Source organism: Eutrigla gurnardus, assembly GCF_963514095.1.
Source record: "Eutrigla gurnardus genome assembly, chromosome: 5".
In the NCBI taxonomy this organism is placed as follows: Eukaryota; Metazoa; Chordata; class Actinopteri; order Perciformes; family Triglidae; genus Eutrigla; species Eutrigla gurnardus.
Genome location: NC_139919.1, coordinates 17542932 through 17559886, shown reverse-complemented (window position 1 = coordinate 17559886; position 16955 = coordinate 17542932). Strand labels below are relative to the sequence as shown.

Below are 16955 nucleotides of genomic sequence, written 5' to 3'. Positions count from 1 at the left end.
AAAGGAAATATTTGTGTACCATTACAAGAGGAATTTATATAAAATCCTCAGCAATTGATTAGACCGATTTAAAAAGCGGACAGGCTATTGACGTAGCGGGGCCTGGAGCTACAGAGGACTGTGGCTCCACACCTCGTGGGCAGATTGATTCAGGGATGAATGTCATTATATTATTGGTTGAAATTGCTTGTTAATAGCCTACATAAGCATATGTCATAATTTGTTTATTCAGGAAGAACAGATGATTGGATTTTGACATGAAAATATGAAATAGATTTTTTGTGCGCACTTACTGTTAAATAGGTGGCATAATATGTGAGGAAATGTGATCTAAAGGGTTGAAAGGATTTTTTTTTCTTTTTTATCTCAATTTTAAACCACAATGCAGCTTGAGTATATTTTTAACCATACAAGATGTGTAAAGTTTTCTTCTGCTCTTAGAACTCTTCTGAAAAGACACAATCAATCATTCCTGTTTGTCTATCAAGCTGTAGTTAGAAGCAAATTAGCGTTTTGGCCTAAAACCAGAGCTTTATCCCGTTTCTTAATTTGTCTGTCAGGTCACTGCTTTAACGTTCAAGCACCACTATCACTAACAGTGAGTAGTTATGTGATGTGTTAAAGTCGAGCAGAAATAAAAAAAGGCTCTTTTAACCCTTTCAGATCACATCACTTTGTACTTATTTAACAATACGCCTAAAATAATTACATTTACAATTATTATATTTTTTACTCAAAATCCCACTTTTTATCCAGAAAAAATGACGCCTGCTAACATCAGCTAGTAATACAATAATATCATGACATCCATCTAGGGCTGGATATATCGTTTGAGCAACATCATCGCAATGTACATGTGAGCGATAGTCACATCGCAAAGCCTGCGATGTAGGAGGCGAATGAACTCATCTGATTTCAACGGTAGCTGTCTGACATACACTGCATGTAGACTCTGCGTGTGCAGCGATCCACCAATCACATTCCTTCTTTACTTGGTTGCCAAGCAGACTATCCTGCCAGCCGCCAATCAGAGAGAGGAGGAAACCACGCCCCTGCACATGGAGTCAGTCGCTGGCGTTGCCGGTAACAACAACGTTTTCAAAATGAGCAACGAACAAGAGAAAACCGAAAATGAAGACTTTTTGCCAAATAGAAAAGCAACGTCAGTTATCTAGACTTATTTCTAAGGCAGCTGGCAATATGCTAATATTTTTTATATAGTTTTGTTGAAATCGTGTTTACTTATTTTCTACTAGATTAAAAAAGAAGATGTTTAGTTTTACTGTAAAAGATTTCAGTAATTCAGTTGTTGAATAAAAGGTTGAAACATGTTTATCACTCATTGTTAGTTTCTTAATGTAATTATGAAGCTGGGATGTTCCATTTTAATATAATATAATAATACGTGATAGAACAAAACATATACTCAAGTCCCAGCACAATAAAAGCAAGCAAAAAATATCTCTAAAACAGACAGAAGCCATTCTACTAACATTCACAAAGAGAGGTAAGATCAGTGCAGGTTAATTGTCCACAAGATTTCAGCAGTGCCGCATAGCATAAAGTGCTATTCAGGTCATCTGGTGAAAATTCCTGTATTTTTTAATATCGCAATATATATCGCAGGGTTAAAAATAATTGCAATGTTAGTTTTTCCAATATCGTGCAGCCCTACATCCATCGATCAATCATTCTGCAACTTTGACTCTGCACAGAGCTAGAGAAGGTCGGGAGCGAATCTTTTGAACGATCAAATCAAACCTCTCTCACAACGTTATGGCCTGCCTACCGATCCTGTCTCACTCACAAATTTGTCATGGTAAGGAAGATAGACACTCTTAATATGCAGTTGTGGTTTGACTTTAAAAACTCCCTTTAGTGACCATTTGACTTTCGGAAGAACTGTGTTTTAGTCAGGGAAAACATTTTTAGTGGATTTATTGATTTCTTTCTCTTTAAATCATTTTTAATTGTGCCTTTCTACCAATGTTTATCTCCTAAGATGGAAAATGGGCTACACTATACTGGGACACTGAGACGGCATTTGTAAAATGCCCTTTGATCTTTGAGTCTGGGACAAATATAAATGGGAGGAACCATTTTTTCATTTTTCTTTAATTTAAGAGGGAGATTGTGTTTTCGGATATAGCACACAACTCAGTCTACCTTGGACTGCTGATATGCTTAATTGGATCAAAGTCTTCCATCGCAACAAGACTAACAATTATTCTTCCTCCATGGCGGAGCCATTTTAATGAGATCCTTTTCAAACATTCTTACTTTGCTAGCAACTTATCTACATCATTGCTGTTTTTCTGTATATGCAAAAGGCCAGGGAAAAAAACAGGGCTTCATTTTAAGGAGATAATTTTGTTTCACAAAATATTGAGTGTCTGTTAATTGTGCTTAATTCTTGAAAATCAAAACATGCGCACAACATGCATCTTGCAATAACAATTTTTTTTCTGCTGTGTTGATACACATGATACACGATGAAGTTCATTGTTCTTGAACCTTCACATAGATTTGAAATATTTAAAATCCCAGAGGCACACTTAAAAAGTTACTGGTGAACCACTGAAATGAATAATTGAGATAATGGTACTGCACCTGATTGACAGGATTGGAGCATGCTGGTTACATAAAGGGCTGCGAGTAGGTTGTTCAAGTGTGAACCGCACAGTAAAGTACCTTTCTGTACATTTCGTCTATACTTCGGAGGCGAGGATGAGTACAGATTGCACATTTGGATAGTAATGCATCAAATCCCCAGCGTTCGATTGTCTTGTGCATGTTTTTTTTTTTTTTTTTTTTAAACGTTGCTCTCAACCTGCAGCATGTTCATAGCTATGATAGTCACTGACACACCAATTAAGGCACAGGACTGAGCAGCCAGATACGGTATGTCTCCTGTTTTAAAATGGATTTGTTATGTAAAATGGATAATGACTACAACGATGACAACAAACATTGCTTCCCAATTACAGCTACCTTCATCCGTGGGAGGTACACTGAAGAGAGTAAACAACCCTTTCAAGAGTGGTGTGAGAATCTTGAAGTTTAAAAAAAAAATCCTATGTTTAGAAAGGCAACATACAGGAGGGTATGGCGAGCACTGCTTTATTAACACCAAATCTTTATATATATATATAAATTAAATATTTATATATGTATATACTGTATGTACACACTCACACACAGTATATAAACCTGTCAGTTATTTAATTGGGTGAAAAAGTGTATGAAAATCCCTTAAAATAACCGCAATTTACAGCAGCTACATGCACACAAGGTAAAATGTGTAAAATATGCTGCATGAAAAGATTATGAACAGATATCCACACTTAATTAATCTTGTCCGCCTTCATCATCGGCCTCGCTGCTGTTTCTACGTAGCGAGCACATGTATTCACAAGTGGGGAACAGGTTCTTTGAAAAGACACATAGGGGGGAACTAGGTTGGAGAGCTGAAGCCCCAGAAGGACTCCACTGCACTCCTCTCAATAAGAAAAGCCCTAAATGGATTTCTGTGAGGGAACTGCTCAGGGAGAACTGAACAGATTAATGGATACACGTTGCATGCTATTGCTGGTGGAACAGCAACACCAAAAGCTTCTCATCGACAATTACAGCAGAGAGAGCAGAGGGAGATAAGGCCAGGGGAGATGATGCATTTCAGGAAGACGTTAGGTTTGGGCAGGAGTAAAATACATCCACGCAGCCTTATTTCAGTCAGTTTCCAGCACGGTGTTTCCACGAATCCTTGGCAGTATTAAATGAGTGTGTGCAATTCAAATCCTCTCATTGTATTTCTGCAGATTCAATACATTTCAAGGTCACTCATCGACACCTGTAATTGATTATTACATGCAAGCAGCACCAGACTGATAAGCTCCTTTCACCATCTCAACACTGAGCCTATTTGACAAAGACTTTATTCATCTCCACTGTTGACTGGCGACACAGGAGGTGCCCATTAATACACACGAGCAATGTGATGACAGATTCTTTTCCTAGCTTTCTTTTACCTATCATTACTTTTTTCAACAGTTACATTTCAACACCTGTTAGGTCAACTAAGCGTGCCATCTGAGAATGTCAATATATTACTAATTGTGTTTAGTATTACATGTTACTGAGATTTCCAGTCTCGAGCAAGCAAGACGAACAAAAGTTTACCTTTCATAGTTGTTTTGAAGCCACGGGCTAATCGTTATTCTGACCCTCATTGAATACGTTGCATGCCCTGCGGTGCAGTATCAGTCTCTCTCGTTCTGCAAAGCCGTGATGTTTTGGGAAAAGAGACGCCGTTGTGCCACAAGGCTAAGTTATTGATAACTGGTGCGATCGCGGCATATTTTTGACTCCTTTCCGTGATTACGGCACAATCTCTCGTGTAAAAAAACTAATGTATCACTCAGAAGGGTCTGCTATGGCAAATGCGATGCCTCGTGGTCGGTATAACCGGTTCAGTCCGGTCTTTGGCTTAGTATCGGACAAGTTTGAAAATGTTTAAACCGGCCCAAGCCTACTTTACACAGCGGTGCCTAGTTGTTGGATAAAGACCATTTCATTTGTCTGCTAAGTGTTTCAGTTACCAGTCATTGAGCATTCAGTCACGTCATTGATGATGTCAAGGGTGCTGATATTATAAACATTCATTGATCATTTATTTATGGTGGCAATGGTGCATTTGGTGAGGCATTCATGGACATTGTGGAAGTTGTAAGAAATGCATGGGGGGTTGATATTTTCTAGGTCTGACATCTTAAGGGTGCCCACCACTGTAGTGAGGATGGTGAGGGCCTAATGCATCATATGGAGAGGTATGACTCAGTGGAGTAGAGAAGCCAGGGGGGATGTCAAGCACAGTGGAAGCCAGGGCTGGTACAGTCATTCTGATTTTGTGTTGTTATGAGTTGATGTAACCTCAGTACCTTATATCGTATTGTTTTTCTTTTTGCTTTTCACTTTCAACAAAGCTTCTTGAGTCTTAACAGTAGACACACTCTTCCTTATCATTATCCTTATCATCCCTTGTTTGGGTTTGTCCTTCCTGACCGTCCTGGTGTTTTATCTTCCCTCGGATGAGGGAGAGAAGCTGTCGCTCTCCACCTCTGTCCTTGTCTCGCTCATTGTGTTTCTCCTGGTCATAGAAGAAATAATCCCCTCCTCCTCAAAGGTGATCCCGCTCATTGGAGGATACCTGTTGTTCATCATGATCTTTGTCACACTCTCAATCATCATCACGGTCTTTGTCATCAACGTGCACCACCCCTCTTCGGCCACCTACCACCCCATGTCACCATGGGTTCGTAACCTCTTCCTTCAGAAGCTGCCGAGGTTGCTCTGCATATGCGGACACACGACCGCTACCACTACATGGAGCTGGCTCCCGAAAGCCGGTCAATCAAGCTTCGTGCGAAATCAAGGCATATATGCACTTAACAGGCGGAGGAGAAACAGAACAGGTGCCATGAGGGCTGTTAGGTGGGAGCAACATCGCTAATAGAAACAGAAATGAAGAAGCTTCTTAAATACGAGGCTAAGTGGCTTCAAAAACCAAAAGCAAGTCCAGGACCTCTATGACCTGATCACAGATTGTGGAAATGGATACACCTATTTTTTAAAATCTGTATTCCGGGCAAAAGAAGAAATAAGGTATCTAAGGTCTCTGCCTAACTGTGTAATGTAACACTGTGGACCACAATCACTGCACTGAAAAGGCTGCGAGACGAGCTGCCTCACTATTCAAAGGGACATGAGGCGTCAACAACACATCACAGGTACTATCCAATGCATATGGTGAAAAATAACACCGGGCTTTGATAAGGAATCTCTCTCCTTCCTCCTTTGCAGCAGCACTGTCTCGGACACAGCGGGGAGCATGTGGTTTGGCACAACTTTTGAAGTCTCACTTGGACACACAGCAAAGGAACGCGGTTGCAGGTGTTGATTAGATGTCAGCTTCATTTTGGGAGATAAGTTACTGTGTGAACAGGCCATTCTTGATTTTCAAGGGCACAGGATACATTTGAGAGAGTGCCAAGTGTTCGCCTCCATGCTGCTGTTCACACCTAAAAACAACCAGGAGGAGAAATTATACTGTAGTTTTTATGACGGCTTTTTGAATGCAATGAAAAATGACTCGGGTGATTTTCTCGAATACTAATTCACAGAATCTCATGCAAAGGAGGCTAAAATCAGGCATTAAATTAGATGAGTTTATCAAACGGAATGCCTAACTGCAGATTACAGTGTCTTTTATTCAAGTAAGTATAGTTTGACAACAAGGTGCGGTATCCAAGTGAAATTACAGTACGATAAATTCCAACTCCTCATGAAATTATCTTTTTTATATGTATGTATATGTGTTTGCTATTCATATATTCTCCTAATGTACACCGGTAAATATGGAATGTGCAGAAGAAGTACAAATGATCATATTTTACTAATTATTCAAAGAATATTCAATTAGCTGCAAGCAGTTGCACCTGGAGGAAACCACACAAAATAATTTTAACATTAACCTTCGCTTTTTACAATGTGCTTGCAGGACCAGTAGCCTGTCAATCAGTGCTGTTAAAACAATGCAGGTGCTGATGCTGTGGTTGCTAGGCAACACTAACTACTTGATTATTTATTCAATAAAAGAAGGTATGCTTGTCTCCATGTGTGTGTATGGGGGATAGTCTATTATTCATGGAAATTCTGTTATCTTTCATATTCTGGCGATTCTTTCTCTCTAGAGGAGAGAGACCATGTGATAGCAGTGCTCCTCTGCTTATCAACATGATGCGCTACAGGGCTGACAGTGCTCAAGCCAGATTGAGAAGTGGTGAATGAGTTTATGTGTGTGTGTGTGTGTGTGTGTGTGTGTGTGTGTGTGTGTGTGTGTGTGTGTGTGTGTGTGTGTGTGTGTGTGTGGGTGTGTGTGTTGCTGTGTGGGTGTGTGTTCATGTATGCAAAGTTCGTCTTCGGAGCAAATGGTGTGCGTAGTTCAATCAAAAAGCACCGTGCAACTGAGAAAGTCAGTCACTATGAGATTAAAGTTGTTCTTCAAGCTGACCCAAACATACCTTATCATGCAAATGGATTTGCGCCCATCTGTGAGCCCCTGGGCGTGTTGGTCTTAAAATGAGGTGGGTTCATATCACTATTATCTTGTTCATGTTGTTCATGCCCAAAACATCCCAAAGATTAATTGAGAGACTTAACACAAACCCTTTGCTCCTTGTACTAGTGCCCAGATTATTAATCATTTAACTAACAAAAGTGGAGTTGGACACGCCCCAAAATGCACTTGTGCACTGTTTCTCACTCTGTAGCCCTGGTAAATTAGTGCTGACTGTATCCTCCTTAGACGCCAGTTCCAGTTTTGGAGGCAGCAACATTATTAGATGTCGGCCATGTCCTAAGTCCCTGCATTGCAACCGGTTTAGGAGAAATGTAGGTCATCATAGAAAACCCACCTCCAAGCCCCCCTCCAGCTCAAATCCAACTGACATCTTTGTGGTAAGAGAAGTCTTTGGCTGCACACTAATCCTTCCGGTCATACTGAGTTTCAAATTCCATCTCGGGTTTTCTCATTATAGGTTTTGGAGATACTGAGACCCCATATTGTTCAAGAGATAGTTCAGCTAATCTGATAGGTTTCCATAGCAAGGCCTGTAGAAAGCAATGATCCTGGATCCATGGGTTAGGGATATTAACTGCACAGAGCAGGTGGTGAAAACTCAAGAGGGAAGACGGAGGGGCTAAGGCCAAGCACGGTGAATCTAACCTTGCTGATTGTTATTTGTTTGGACAGACAAGGAACGTGCCCCAAATATCTGAAAGGGTGATCTATTCTGTGCTTGTTTTTGGAGAAGTTGAACTGAGAACGTGAAGAAATTTACAGTACGGAAGGAAGAGGCAAACAAAAATGATGTTGCATTGTTTGTACCCCAAAGCAAAGGTTTACTGATTGTGAAATGAAAAATAATTTGCCGGTGCAGAAACTTAACACAGCAATAGTAACCTGTGGCTTGTGCCCTGAGGACAAATGAAGCTGTTTATAAATGACTTAATATACTCTCAGGCAAATCAGGGCAAGAAAATATACACACCTAACTGCTCAAACAAACAGTCACACCTTTTTGTTGTTGCACTGCTGTCTACTATTTCATGTCATTTTGATGAAGTCGTGTTTTCTTTTCTTTTCTTTTTAGTGCCCTTTCTTGATAATACAAAAGTCATTGTTTTTGTTTCTTGTTTTTTTTTCTCTTTTACTTCAAAGATTTGCCTTAAATGTTGAGGCAAAATCACAGTAGGTGTACATCTGTGTGACAAGAATTCAATTCCATCCCATAACAGACTAAAATCATCCTCATTGGGACGAGCAGTGAAAATAGGTTGGGATGTGTCAAAGCAGTACAGGGAATCAACACAGCCAGTACACTGTGGTCTTCTGAGAGTACAGCCTTGCAACCTTGTGTTTGGACTAAACCCAAGCATAAAACAGTGACTAATAAAATGGTGAGAGGCACAGACCTCTAGCTACACAGCTCTGTATGATGCAATATGTTTGACGAGTGTTAGTAATGTTGGGTAACCCACAACGCCTGCATCCAGTTAATATTTTGTCAGGCATTACCAGAGGTTTACCACACGCACACACACGCACACACACACACAAACAGTCACACACCCACACACACGTGTGCAAGCGCTTGGCCACGTCTCCCCTCATGCAGTTGTGCAGATGTGGACACATAAACACGCAGTGGTGGGAAAATGACCCCGGGAAGCTTTCGTTGCGCAACCGTTCATTATTCAAAGATCATGTAGCAGTTACTCAATTTTCATTTGTTTTTGGAAATGTTAAACGTCTCTTAAGTGCTTCCTCATTTGTTTTTATATTCTCTGGGACTCTCAGGTTGTTGGCGATGTGAGTGATTTCTCTTTTCCTTTCCCTGTTCAAGCTGTTCAAGGCTAATCTCCAGCAGGGTTCTGACCCATTTAGCCTGTTTTCATGTAAGGGGAATTTAAAGGAAGGCACGATGCACATCAGTAGGATGTTGAGCCGAGGCTGACAGGCCAAATGTCTCCCGAAATAGAATGACAAGTAAAACATCGAGGTTTTTCAGCTGGAGTTGATTTAAGTTATGTCCCAGGCTGTAAGAAGCAGAAAGTTGTGTATCGCAGTTGGCAATTTGGCACTGTGCTACCGGGTACTAGACCTTGCCGTGGACCTGTGTGGGCAGATATGCTGCTCTGATTTGGCTGTAGGCTCACAGTGGGAATGCAGTCTGCAGGGTGGAGATTGAACATGGAAACAGATCAGAGATCTCTCCGTGTACATCATGCAGATACTCGGGATGGAGATATAAAATGTTAGAGTGCAGTGAAATGATCACAGATTTGGAGAAACTGTTTTCATTTTGAATTTGCTTTGGAACGTAGGTAATTAGATTATAGAGGTTGTGATAGATGGATAGGTGATAGATAGCATTAGTATTTAAGCATTTAATATTAATTGTACCCATCTTAAAAGTGATTGTCAACATCGAAAAATGTAACTAAAATTTGTTTTTTAATAACTGGAAAAATATTAAGCTTGAGTATTCTATAGTTGCATTACATACTACAATTAAAGTAATAACTAAATGGCAGCTGATTGTGAAGAAGAAAAATCCCCCCTTGCAATAAGATTATGATTGCTCCCTTTTTTCTTCACGTCCTTTACAAAGCCTGTTCCAAATGTATTCCACACCTTCCACTGATGTGCTCATCTAATATTCTTCGGGCAGTGAGTGGATCCTTGCATATCACCGCTTCAAAAATGGTGCCGTCTTCTTTTATAATTAAATGCATGTCTAAGTCCTCACACGAAAGACTTGACCTGTTTATGATGTGCTGAGTGAAGTCAATATCATCAAAGCTGACTTTATCTCCAAGAGGGTGGCTCGCTGATTTAAGGTGGCTTTTAAGACAATCCTAGGCTGACATTTACCTGTATTAGAGGCTAATGCTGTGTTTATAAGCTAGCTGACTGACAGCTGCTCTTTCTCGATGGAGGATCATGCTTAAACGCATACCCCACTCTTAGACACACACACACACACACACACACACACACACACACACACACACACACACACACACAGTGTTAAGACCGAGAGGGCCATGGTTTAGACTCGGACCATGGGCACACATTGAACTGCAATCCATGGCTTCAAGCCTGGTACGCTTAAGTGCACAGCTATGGATTAGCGGTTAGCCCAGCAGTACTCCTTGATTATGCACTTTGTGGTGACAACCTGAGCACGACTCCATTATAATTGACCTCCTGTTAAACCAAGCAAGCTCAACCTTCCCCATAATGGTCCTGTGAATAAACCTTTAGGTTCTTTACCTGATGCGTGGCCAAGTCACATGGCATTTCATTCTTCAATTTCCAGACCTAGGCAGCCCTTCTGCTCCCCCAGACTTTTCTTATCACTACATGCTCTTTGGGTTCCCCAAATAGCAATTATCCCACCGTGTTCACAGGTGTTTCAGCATGAGGTCCATTAGTGTCTTGGTACAGCACTGTTATTTTCTTTAATTTGGACACATGACACGATCAATATTTATTATCTTAATAATCAATAATAATATTAACTTTGAATCAACAAGCAGAAAGCTGATTGGGCCGCAATGGGGCGGAGCTTAAGGCCTCTGTGTTTGCATATTTAGGCAGCGGCTGACTTTTTGACTGCAGTTCACTTTGGCTTGTAAACGCTGGATTCCAGATAATGTTGCAAAGTGTATGAATAAATACAATTGAAGCCCACGGATCCCATTAATATAAAAGTGTTTCTATTTGCAAAAAGGCCTACATGCGACCGATCACTGATTATTAAACAAGGAGATAATTTGCACACAACATTAATGAATAACTAATGAAGACTTTTAGCCCTGCTAATTGTTTCTTTCTTTTCCAGTCTGATTTTGAGAACTGACAAAAAACTGATGTCATACTTAACATTTTTAAATGTGCTTGTTGAGACAAATCTGCATACTATTGTTTTTGTATGTGGTGGGTGCTTTTCCACTATTCTCTGGGTGTTGGTAGTCATTGTTCTACATCACCTGTTACTACAATGAAGCCCAAAACAACAGCAGGTTGACTTTCAATTGCACATGTTCCTTTTCATGATGTCCATGTCCTGTCTCCTGCATTTGACCACATGAATTATGAATGCAGTACTGCACGGCAGCCAACTTTAATACACCACTTAGCTGCAAAAATAGCTAACTACAAAGTTATTTAATTATACTAGACTACATAAAACGTATCAAGAAACGGGCAGATATAATACAGATCACTTTTAAATCAATTGTTAAACCTTTTTATTGTGGCTATTCTTTTCTAAAGGGCCAACAAAATACATGTTATTATTTATTTCCTCAACATTAGTCTGGATGGATCTGAGGCTGTGTTTAAGTGGTGTTTTAACAGGATTTTGAAATGAGTCAAGTGAGGTGACCATCACAAATAACATAACTCAACCAAGCACATGCAAATTTGCTTTCCTAAATTGTGTCATGCTTAAAGCTAAAAGCTGGTTTGGACATATGAAGTGTCATTGGAATATGGCTACGGTTTCCTCCTCTTCTCAGCAAAAATAATGAGAATTTGGGAGAATTCTTACTTACAGTAAATCAATACACAATTTGAGTAAGTGGGTATGATTACCATTATTGGGAACTGGCTCAGTATACAGAACAAAAATAGCAACTACAATATAATTGCTCTAATTAAGTGCAGTTATTCACACAAGACAGCTATGACATTTAGATAAATTATTCTCACTTTAGGTGCTGACTCTCTGGTATGTTATAACTGAAGACTTTAACAAAAATCCTTCCTATCAATTTGCAACCAGGTATCCCATTTGTGGTATTGTGATGCATACAAATGCATGTGAAATTAATTTAGATCTGTGACTATCAGTGGAGAGGGGTTCCTGTGGTGTGCGCTGCTCATCTGTGTGATTGATGGTAGGGCCTTGCTCTCTGTGGTCTATGACAGGGCCTCAGTGGACGAGTCCCATAGCAACTACTCAAATGTGACAAGCGGACCAAGCTGGCAGACACTGGCCAAGGTGAGAGCAGGACAGATGGGAAGCATCTCTCCAGAGTAGCCGCCACAAAGCAGAACCAAACAAACTGCTTAAAGATTCACTTTAGATTCCCCTCCCCTTACCATCTCGTCGACGTGGCCCTCTTCTGACGCCTCCAACAGGTCCATTTCATTTACGTTTTGACACCGGTGTTCTTCACGCTCCCTCGCCACGCCGAGCCCCGGGTCTTCAAGGTTAATCAGTCTGGTTGCTTGTTTATGCCAGGATGCATCAATTAATCCCGTGGACTTATCCATACATTACCAGGAGAATGTTGGGGGCGCGAGCCATTCTCAATAACCCAGAACAGTAGACTTATAATGCGTTTAGACAGACAACGCTCCCCTTTGATTTGCTGTCAAATTCTACAACAATGGAGAGGGGGTGCGGGGTGGATCTCGTGTGAGTCACCTGAGGGGAGGGCAGCGCTCACACCACCAGTCAACCGGGGCCTGGCTCCTCCTCTTCACGCCTGAACGGCATCCTAAACATGGCTGTGCTGACCTTGCGAGCAGCCATTAAACACCTGGAGGAATTCTCCCTGCCTAATTACATTTGCCACCGCCAGCCCTTCAGTGAACACAGGGCCTGTTCCCCATAGTGATGTTTTTATAAAACAGTGAGCAGTGTCATGTTTAAGTTCTTTTTTTAAGTATTCTGTGATAAATTGTAGTCAATCGCAGTATTTGGATGAGTCGGTATTTAAACAGGATAACAATCTTTGGATGTTGAGATACAATAGATACAATAGCATGTATAGTTTTTGTCTCATGTAACCAATTTGAAATAATCTGCATTTGGACCAAGTAATGATTATTTCTTTGATAATCTGTTGGAGTAGAGTAAGTTTCTCAGCTTCACACAAGATGAACACAAGCAACAAATCCTCAAAATTGAGAACATTTACATATAGGACATTTAGCAGAGGCTTTTGTCCAAAACGACTTTCAATAAGTACATTTGTCTAAAGAAAAAAAACACAACATATATATATAAAGTAAGAGCGAAAACATAGAAACAAGTGTTAGGTCCTCATCTAAGTAGTAACTTTTCAGAAAGGATAGAGTGCTATGGTCAAAGTGCTGGAACTGAAGACTTATTGTCTTTGTTTGAAAAAAATTACGATGAATTGATTTAATAAACGCATACAGTAGGTGAAAAAAAAGATGTGGCATGAAGGTCTTAACATTCCTCTTCTAATTCTTCTAATTTATATTTTCCAGCCATGAAATTATCCCAGCTTTTACAGATGGGGCATGGTATTCATATGCACCTAATCAAACCGGAAATAATATTTGGGAATTGACATGCATCTAGCCGCACTCAATATGTGTCTCTTTGATTACACGAAACTGAAGACGGTGTTCATCTGGAGCCACGCTGAGAAAAAAAAAAGGCGTTGGGTCTGACAGTGGAGCAATTCCAAATAGGTCTCATGGTTGAGTGAATGAAAGGCGTCGTAATAGCACTTCATTGTAGATAGACGGGATGCTGAGTAGAGTGGGTGGTGGGGGCAGGGGGGAGGGGGTGTCATTCAAAAGCTCAACCATGACTTCTCAAAGCAATTACTATACTGTCATTGTTGAAAATGGAGTGTCAAATTCAGATCACTAAAAATAATGCAATTGCACCCAGACCTGACAGGAATGAGAATACCTTCTATTGTTAACACACAGGTTGACCGATGCCTCATGACTCTCTCAATACAATACAATACAATAGAGTTTGTCCAGATGAGCAAAAGCTCCACAGAATGAGAAGGCTGTGTTTCTCGACCACAAAGGAATTTTGACAATAACACCTTCTATGTGTCTGCACAAAACAGTATAAATTCAATGTTATTTTCTAGAATTAGAATAGGCCAAGTTAGGCTAGTTAAACCAATCTGGTCAACTTAAATTACTCTACTCAACATTAATCCACTTTTTAGAAAGAACATATTTTCACCCCAGCCGTCTGTAATGGGAATGGTTGAATTTAGTAGTTCGGTAGCTTGAACTTTATAATTTCCCAGTGTCATGAGTGTGCCTGTCCTCCCTCTTACCTAATTAAAATAACATTTCTCTGAAATGAACTGGATAACGGCAATGAACTGGCTAGTCAAACATGGAAACCACAGCCTTGGACAAAGTTCGCAGTCCAAACAAACAACAGATTGATGCTGACGTGAGGACACACCACCAACTTGTGTATAAATGGTCAATTGCAAACCTCACTTGGGAAAAACAAACAAGAGGAAGTAGCCGTCCTCGGAACACCACGTGTTGTCGACTGTGACTCACAAGCTGCTGAACTTACTGACTCACATTCACAACGGCCTCTCACATCCCATTCGTTATTCAACTCGCTACCTCAGGCTGTGGCCGACGGGGCACAAGGCCTCTCATTTGTTTGCGAAAATATTGATATTTATTTGAGGACAATGATGGCCTTGTTGTTGAACATACTGTGAGATAATATTCACTGTTTGTCAACCATACTCAATGTTATTGACTTTGATATTTGCATAATGGGGAGCAGATGTAGCTCAGTAATTAGTCGGGTTGTCCATTGACCACAAGGTTCGATTCCCAGCTCACCCCACCCCCGCACAAAGTGTCCTTAAGCAAGGCCCAAGTTCCTCCCCAGGCGCTTCACAGCTGCCTCGCACTGCTCCTGCTTAGGTTGGGTTAAATGCAGTGGTCAGATGTCAAGTGTGTACCTGTATGTATGTATGTATCTATGTATGTGAACATTTTAGTTTAAGTTAGCCTTATGCTAGCGTTGTGCTAATCAAGGTTTCATGAAAATATCGACTTTAATACTAACTTACTAGTGTGTGAGCTGAGTGGACTAGAAATATATTTTATTGCCAAGTAATATCTAATGTCTTATTACTGGAGCAGAGACCAATGATTCCATACAATAAGAACCTTGCAAAATTATTTTCTAATTTGTTTTCAAAATGCATGAAGATATAAATGAATGATCTTAATTATTATTATTTTTTCATTACATGACCATGATTTAAGCGGGTTAGTTTTATCCCTTATACAACGGCAGTATAAAACAACGATACAACAATATGACAATGTTAAAAGCACAAAGGGCAAAGCTGGAACAATGTGATATGTGGCTTAAGACAGTGAATTTGTCCCAAAGTCAGAATGGCTCATATGATTTGAAGTTATTCACCCTCTAAGGAGTCTACCAAAAGGGATATGACCAATTCACTTGCAATTTGGAGTTACTGATGCATTGATGTAAAACAGCATTTTCCCTGAAGATAGGCCTTCATCATACCTCAGTCTCTACAGAAAGAGGATGAGTAATGAGGGGGGATCAGGAGACGTGCCCTTACTTGGTCTCTTCTTATGACTAATGCCTCAATTAGTGCACACATAATAACTTATCAAAGAATACATTCCATGTTTTGTTAAATTATAGCATTCATTGAAAATACATCACCTTTGAGTGGACTAGACGTGGGCAAACATGCTTTTAGTTATTGTCAAATTGTGGTTTGCTGGGGAAGACAATACAAGCTTCTTAAGTTTTATGGATGTAAACAGTTCACTGGCTGACATGAGCCAAGCCCTGTGGGGAATAAAGTTCAGCATACACTAGCTGTGCTTTCCGCCAACTCCACCACTTTATAGTATCTCAGCTGGACAAGCACTCTGATCCTGGAGTTGGTCCAATCATCTAACTTCTACTGTGTTGTCAAGAAAACCGCATCATTTTGTAATTGTTGTCTACAGTAGATCTTCATCAGTGTGCAGACTTTGACAGCTTGTTGCAATGTGCTTGTGCTCAATTACACGTGCAATAAGATGAATTCTCATTTCGGCATTTTGAAAAATGCGATATTAAATTCTAGGGATGCACGATATTGATTTTTTGAAGCCGATACCGATATCGATAACTTTCTGCTCCTCGGGACCGATACCGATACCGATAACCGATAATATTGTTATTCGTTTTTGAATGTATATTCAGATCAAATTCAGGTCAAAAACACTAATGACTAAGCTTAGGTAGATTTAGCATAGCTTTGCCTTTTACCAAACACCTAACCAGATGTATCACAGTGACATGATAATTATTACTATGAACAAAAGAAAGCCAAGAACAGTTTTGACTCTTCAATAAAATGACAATATTTATTTTTTTCAAATAAATATGTAAGTGAGTCAGTCAGTCAGTCAATGACAACTTTCCCTGAGCTGCATGGGATATGCACACACAAGTGCTGCTACATTAAACTGTTGGTCCTGATCCACACAGAAATGTAAACTACGGTAATAGGCAGAAATATCAGCAAAGCAACAGCCACTACTGCGGATGTGATCCCCTCCATTCAAGCGCTGACGCGACTGCTAAAACAAACGTTACCAACAGACCACGGAGTGAAAACATCAAAGGAAACCCCGTTAAAAGCAGTGGAAACGCGTTTTGGTGACATCGAGGAAAAGCCACTGTATTATCTCTCAACTATATTGGACCCGAGGTACAAGGACCGCTACTTCACCCGTGCATCAAAACGCTAAGCTACGGGCTCGCTGCTTCTTTAGCGGCGCCGGCGTCTTCATACGCTTTTAACACACCGTCGTAGCGATGGTGATGTGCGAGGTGACTTTTAAGGTTGGATGTATTAAAGCTCGATGCCTTTTTCCCTCCTCTTGGAACTTCTGCATTGCATTTGTTACAAATGGCAAGCGATTCAGTTTCCTCAGAAACTTTGAAGTAGTCCCACATTACAGACGCCATGCGTGTTTGTTTACTAGTCTTCCTCCTCCACTCGCTCGCAGCCTCTACGTCACAGCC

The 16955-nt window shown here is 40.4% G+C and overlaps 1 long non-coding RNA gene across 1 annotated transcript in view; it reads right to left on the bottom strand.

Annotated features, from left to right (window-relative positions):
- Positions 1-12507, bottom strand: part of LOC311013864 — a 41544-nt gene extending 29037 nt beyond the window's left edge. Inside the window, exon 1 of the long non-coding RNA XR_014597199.1 lies at positions 12233-12507. This is a non-coding gene — a long non-coding RNA (uncharacterized lncRNA). The remainder of the gene's footprint in view (positions 1-12232) is intronic.
- Between the last annotated feature and the right edge of the window lie 4448 nt (positions 12508-16955).